This window comes from Hevea brasiliensis, chromosome 11 (genome assembly GCF_030052815.1).
Source record: "Hevea brasiliensis isolate MT/VB/25A 57/8 chromosome 11, ASM3005281v1, whole genome shotgun sequence".
Taxonomy (NCBI): Eukaryota; Viridiplantae; Streptophyta; class Magnoliopsida; order Malpighiales; family Euphorbiaceae; genus Hevea; species Hevea brasiliensis.
Genome location: NC_079503.1, coordinates 93,714,863 through 93,722,261, shown reverse-complemented (window position 1 = coordinate 93,722,261; position 7,399 = coordinate 93,714,863).

Sequence of the window (7,399 nt, the reverse complement as noted above, 5' to 3'; positions counted from 1 at the left end):
TGCATCTTCAATGACAAAATGAGAATATAAATAACAAAAGATAGAGATTATTCCAAGCAATTGAAATATTATATACTCTTTATTGGTTAATTATCACAGTGGGTTTCTGAGTAATTTTCTATTCCATGATGTTGTGAATTGTTACTGGGTTTTCTTTGAAAAACAAACAAAGAATTGTTTTATGCATGATTAATACAAATCACAATTCACGTCGACTATTGGACTTCATACATGCCATATGTAGCTTGTTTCTGCAGTAAGTGGAGTGTGGGACCTTGGATTTTCTTTTCTGGCAAATCATGTTCAGACAGGAATCATTAGGTGCAAGCCTGCTTGTGTGCATAAAACTTTCAAGGCGGTCAACCTTTCACATCTGATTCCGTGGGTCTTTACGGCATTTGGTGGTGGGCCAATGAAGGAAGATGGGTGAAGAAATCATTTTGCAGGCCAAACAAGATCTTCAAAGTATCATTTAAGATCAAACAAGTCCGACTCAAATAGAGGTCAACTTTTGACAAAAATAGGCGTTGTAACTGGCGTGCAAAATGAATAGAAATAAAAATAAAAATTAATAATATAATAATAAAAAAAATTAATGCTGTAAGTTTAACATCCATTCTCACATCCATCGTTCCCGCATAGCCTTCTGAGCAAATTTCTGGTCTCATAATGGCAATTGGAGCCTTCTTTCTATTCTTTAGCTATGTACTGAACCTCTTGTTAAGAAGGCTCCATGGACCAGATGGAAGTTGACACAACGTGCTGATGCCTTACCCATCTGTTCCTTTCAATTCTTGTACATTGCAGGGTCTGCAGAGAGCACATAATGCTTAATCCATATTGAGACAAGGATCCACAATGTATCTTAAAAATGTCTTCTATACGATGCAGAGAAACGAGATGGGTAGTGTTCCCCATTCGGAAACGTTTCCGAGTCATAACGCGAACACGACAAATATATATATCTCAGGCCGTTTTCTGCAGTTCTTTGAAATTGAAAACACATTTCCTTTATAGCCACACGTTTCTTCAAAAAAGATTTAAATCAAAACTTAAAAACGCTCTCCAGTCCCGCTAGATCTAAGTTAAAATAGATCGCACTGCAAGAAGAAGAAAAAGAAAGAGCAACACTTACCTAGTCGCACGAAGAATGGCGAAGAGGGTCAAGTGATTTTCGCCAATGCTCTGCCTTCCCCCATCCGATGCTCTGCATTCCCCCGTATCATGCTCCGGCCTTCCAACCCGCGATGTGTGATGACCTATGCTATTGAAGAGGAAAATAGTTATTATTTATTTAATTTTACACTCTATTTTTTAGAAGCCGTAACTGCTTTACTTCAGTACTACTTCCCATGCCATGCATCTTAGTTTTAGGTATTCAATGTTACACTATAATGAAGAAAAATATTAAATGGTGAAATCGGTTTGATTAATTTTAATTTATCTTATATATTTAATTAATTTATTATTCTATATATTTATTATTCAATTATTTGTAATTATATAAATATATAAATAGTCCTAATTAATTAATTTAGGCATATATTAGTTATTTTATATGAAATAGATTCCAAAGTAATTTATTATTTTTGTATTAATTAATTTAGACATATATTAATTATTTTGTGTTAATTAATTTTGACATGCATTCCTATATTTTTTTTAAAATGTCACTTATTCGTGTTCATTTCTACATTTTCCACATCAGCTTTTTCTGTGTTTCCGTATACATAGGTCCTCACCAGCGTTTGAGAGGCAAGCCTAGTCATTAAAAAGAGGTTGCCAGCAGGATGAATGTGTTCAGCGTCTGAGGGCTTTTCAATTCCAAATAGAGCTTCCCCAACAAGTTTTAATGCTATGGTCTATATGCGTCTATGAGATATTGTTTCAACAAACTGCTTTTGAGCTTGAACCTTTTTTCATGAAGCTATCAGAGGCCTTACAGTACTGCAGAAAATATAAATGGCAGCTAGTGTTGCAATTGATGCATGACTTCCTCGTTCCTACAAAAGAAGTTCGAAATTAATCTTCTTCTTAACTTTGTATCTACCAGCACTAGCATATGATTGCCACCGTGTACACACGAAATAGATTCGGCAATCATATGCTCTTACATTCCCCATGGCATCAGACATCTCAGCAGCAGCATCCATATATTAAGAGGTGGGCTCCAGCTCAGCAAGGTGACGGAGAAGGGAGAGAGGAACGGAGAGAGAGTGGGCTCGGCTCCAAAGACCAATTACAGATTGCGGTGATGAAGCATGTGGGCTTGAATCGGTCCTCCTCGTCTCCTTGGCGAGCATGGAGGACCTGGTGGTGGAGGCTTGGAAGATCGGACGCGACCAACGAAGAGCTGCTTTTGTTGTTCAACACCCATGAGTACAGAAGGACAAAATCAAAGCATTCTTTTAATTTTTGTTTTCTCTCTCTCTAATATTTTTTTTTATTACAAAAAGTATTATTATTATTATTATTATTATCTGTTAAATGAGACGTGAACTCAGCATATTGAATTTTCTGATGAGCTACGCCTGTGATCTGTTAACTGTGGACGTAGACTAGGCTTGAGAACAATGGGCTGAAGAAAGCTTGGGAAAGATTCGAGTGGGATTTGCGATTCCAACAATTGAGGGTCCGGCCGGAATCTGCGATTCAGGTTCAAATTTTAGGGTAATTGGAATCAGATGATACGTTTCTCTTACTTCGATTTCAAATGAAATTTAACAATTAAAATTTTTATTAATTTTTAAAATTTTGATTTTAACTTGAAATTGAACCTAGCAATTCCAATTACGAATAGAATATTAGCCGAATTTAGGTGCAAGCTCTGAATGGATTTAGAGTAATTTTCAGATCAAGTTTATATATATATATGGGTTTCCTATTTTAAATTAACTGAAACTATTAATTATAAAATCAAATCAAATATTACGGTCTGGTTTAAATTTATACATTTAAATATAATTTTTATTTATAAATTAAAGAGTCAATAACATTATTTACAATATAATAATGTTATAAAAATTCTTTAAATATACATTAAAATAATAACATATGAGAAATATATTTTTAAATTTATTTATATATATATATATTTGATTTCTAAAAATAAAAAAATAAATCATAAATTATTTTTTATTTTATCAAATGGAATTAATTTAGTTAAAATTAGCGGTTAAAAATAGTGCATAACCTTGAGTACAAACAAGAGAGTCTCTAAAGCAATTTTAGTCCTGTTTTTGCTAATAGTGGTCTTTTTATTAAAAAAATCAATAAGCTTATCAAATAAATTTAAAATTAAATTTTTGTTATGGCCCAACCTATGGGCTGACCAAGACTAGGACTGCCACCTAGAGCCCCGAGGCTCGTGTAGTAACTATTCTCAACCCATAACCAAGCCCACAATTTAGGCCCAATATGCATATAAAAATAATTTAAATTAAACTGTTAAAATTTTATTTCGGGTCAACTTAGCCCAGAAATTATCAGAAACAAAAATTAGGAGAGTCCAGCTCAACCCTGTTATCTCATTTATAACCATTTAAAACTTATTAAATTTTTTCTTTTCATTTATTAATACGAAAACTTGAATTCATACAAATCCTTGTGAGTTTAATACTACTACTAGCACATGCGAGTCTAAATTACAAATTTAGAGAATAATAATACAATTAAGTAATCTTTTCATAACCCGAGAGGAAAGGGACAGTTATTACGAAAAATGTCTCCTCTCAGCCTTTGGAAAAATATGGTGAGCAGAGTGAGCGTTCGACTTTGAGTAAAATATCAATTTTAACCATAATCTCTATAACTATCTAAAGCTAATGCACCCTGTAGAGTGAAATGCAACATCAGCAATAATTTTCACTTCATAACAACAAAAAAGTAATTTGGAGCACTTACACACCCAGTAATAGCAATCATAATATATGTGAGTGATCCTTATACTCTCTTAAATCCAACTGTACAAATGAAGAACTCATTTCGGACTTCCTTAATAACCAAATCGGGTCGACCAAAAAACTCAGCGTGTCTACCAGGACCGGTCCCAGAGAAGATCTCGCCGTGTCTACCCGTCATCCATAGTCCACACTACATCACACGCACGCACGCACACTGCTCCAAATTACCACAACAACATCCATGGCACTTTAACAGTTGTGAATGCAACATAAAACGTGCCTAGAGTTTAACTACATAGATATATACATATAAGTGATGCATGGGCATGCTTGAACATATAATAATATCGAAATTACAATTAAAATTAATATTTTACTCACAATACACCGATGACTATTGTGGCTGCTGGATGCAGGAAAATAGCTGATCTCGATCACCTAATAATTAAATTATAAATTTATTAGTACTAAGTCAAAATAAAACTCTAAGGAGGCAACAGGTATTTAATTTATGAAATCCTATAGTTTCCCCTATACCTGGGACCTACCCAACCTGCAAAAAGGCTCAAATAACACTTCTAAATTCAACTCATATCTCATCATCATTATATGGCCCCTCCTGGGCCCTCCAAACCAAGCAATACTCAAAACCTTAAAAATTACGTTTTAGTCCCTATAATTAACATTTTGTAAAAATCCACTCAAAGATGCTCTAAAAATTCTAAAATTTTGTCCCGCGGTCCTTAATAATATTATAAGGCTATTGCAAAATGAATTGAAATTTTCTAATCACCCATGAATATTTTATTCAAGAATTTTACTCAATTCCATAAGTTTCCAACAGCTAACATATTCTTAATTCAACCCAATTCAATATTCACATATTTAAACCTCCATCCTCAAGCTTCAACCAATTATATAAAATTTAAATATCTTAATTTCAAATAATCTTATATGCCCACATGCTAAAAATCTAACTAAAATCCATCTATATTTTTCAAAAATATTCTACAATCACTCAAAAATTCAACAAACACCATAGAATATCTCCAAATAATTTTACTTTCATCATATATTTTTCTTAGAATTTTTCTCCAATTTTTCCTGTTTAAGAAACACTGTATTTATGCCCCACAGACAGAGAAATAATAAAAATAGTCTTACCCGAAGTTTATCTGTGTCTCAAAAATTCCAAAAATTTATGAGGAAGCCTCTGGAAGTTGAATCATCTTCATAGCCCACCGGAGCCACCGCCAGACGGCCCTGATCGTCGCCGGCAACATTTGTCGGATCTGATCATACCATCATGTTCCTCTCCTCTTCCTCAGTCCATAGGTGGTTTCGGATCGTCGATCCAACGGTCGGATCGTCCTAGCTCTGACGAAAAAGCTTGAAAAACCCGAAACTTCTCTCCTCCCTATCTCACTCATTCGACCTCCATTTGCTGCAAAATTGGTATCAAAAGAAAGCTATCGGAACAAGCTTTCCAACGTCACCTGAATCGCCTCGATCAAACGTCGGATGAAGCCGGAATCGCGCCGGAAAGCCGCTGCCCACTGTGCGCTCGTTTTCTCTCTCTTTTCCCTCTCTTGCCGCCGTTTCTGGTGGTTCTTGACATCGCTGGAGGGTTGCCGGCCAGTCACCGAAGAAAGGAAGAAGAAGAAGAGATGGAAGGAGAGTAGAGAACAGAAAATTGGGGTCCTCCTCCGATTTTTTGACCTTTTTTTTTTTTTTTAAGTTAGCGATGTGAGTGGAAATCCTTTGTCTGCATAAAATCCTATCTTTTTTTTTTTGGTTGTTACAATTTTGAACTAAATAAATCTATGTTCTTTTTAATTAAACTCAAATAAGTCATCGCCTAATAAAATATAATTTTTCTAATGATAAAATAATTTAACTCTCAACTGAAAATATAGTCATACAACTTTGCGGAGACCTGTGTTTTTGATAAACAGTCGCCTAAACCTAATCACTACAACCCCCTTTATGAGGAGGCATCTCTTCTCCCGAAGTTATAGGACTGTTATGCCGAGTTCCTTAAAGAGAATTGTCTTGCACTTTATTTTTTATTTTTTTTTTAGTATAATAGATTAATAACTTGAAATTGAAATATTACTGACATTATGAAATTAAAACTAAACTAAAATTCATTGGTAGAATTTAAATTTCTTTTATTTAGAGTAGTTGAACACAGCACAGCTCAAACCCAACTCTTAATTGTTTGTTGGTAACAACTAACATTTAAACATAAACTATCACAGCACAAGTTCATTTTACTTATACGTGTCTTCTGGGTCAGAATTTATAATGACCTGTGCTTGACTCTGACCCAGCCTTATCCTATGATCATATTTATTAGCCCAAGGGGCCAAAACACACATATTGATATTCATTAGGTGGACATAGACAATGATATGTGCAATTTAGTGATATATGTTACTGATCGAGATGGGTACATTTTGTCCTCAACAAACATTGACTTTTTTTTTTTTTGTCATAGATTCTGCTTCCAGAAATGCAATTCTCTTGCTAACCCATGTCACTGATAGTTCTGTAATGAGAATGCTTCAACTCAACCCCATGTTATTGCTAGTGCTGGAATTTCTTGCTAACCCACATAGATTGGAGCTGAGATTGTCTGCCTGAGAATCAAGATTCAGGCCAGAGGGAGAGAATGATTCAAGAGGTGACAAACTGAGAATTTGGTTGGCAGTGCCAAATTAAGGATTTGACTGCATGCACATGTATAAAACTTTGGTTCGGATTAGTTAATTTGATTTTTTTTTTATTGAATTAATAAATTAAAATTTTTAAAAATAATAATTAAAATCAAACTGAATTGAAAAAAAAAAAATTCAATGGATCAATTTTGATTTTTCAAATACACTACTAAACCTATAAATAGGGGGTACATGTGCCGATTTGATATAGTAATTTTTAAATTAAACTAAAAAAATATGATTTGATAATTTTTAATTAAATCAAATCATTTATTTATAAAAATTAAATTAAATCAAATATTACAATTTCATTTATTTTTAAAATGGCTTGAATTTAATTTTTATTTATAAAATAAAAATTTAATAACATTATTTACAATATAAGAATTTAATAATATTAGAAAATATTATAAAAATTAATTAACCATTAATATATGAAATGTATGTTTATAATTTGATTTGATTCCTTAAAAATAAAATAAATCAGATTTTTTTTTTTTTGTCAAATCAAATTGGATCAAGAGTCAACTCAAGTCAAATTATTAAAATGGGTTTAGTTTAGCTAGAATTGAAGGTTTAAAATATATTGTGCACAACCTTAATTACAAACAGGGGAGTCCCTAAAGCAATTTTTAAGTCCTGCTTTTAAGCTCTTGTTAATAATGGCATTTCTAATAAAAACTTCATTTATTTGGAGTAGTTGAGCTCAGGACAGCTCAGACCCAACTCTTAAAAGTTTGTTTGTTACAACAAACATTTAAACATAAACTACCAATG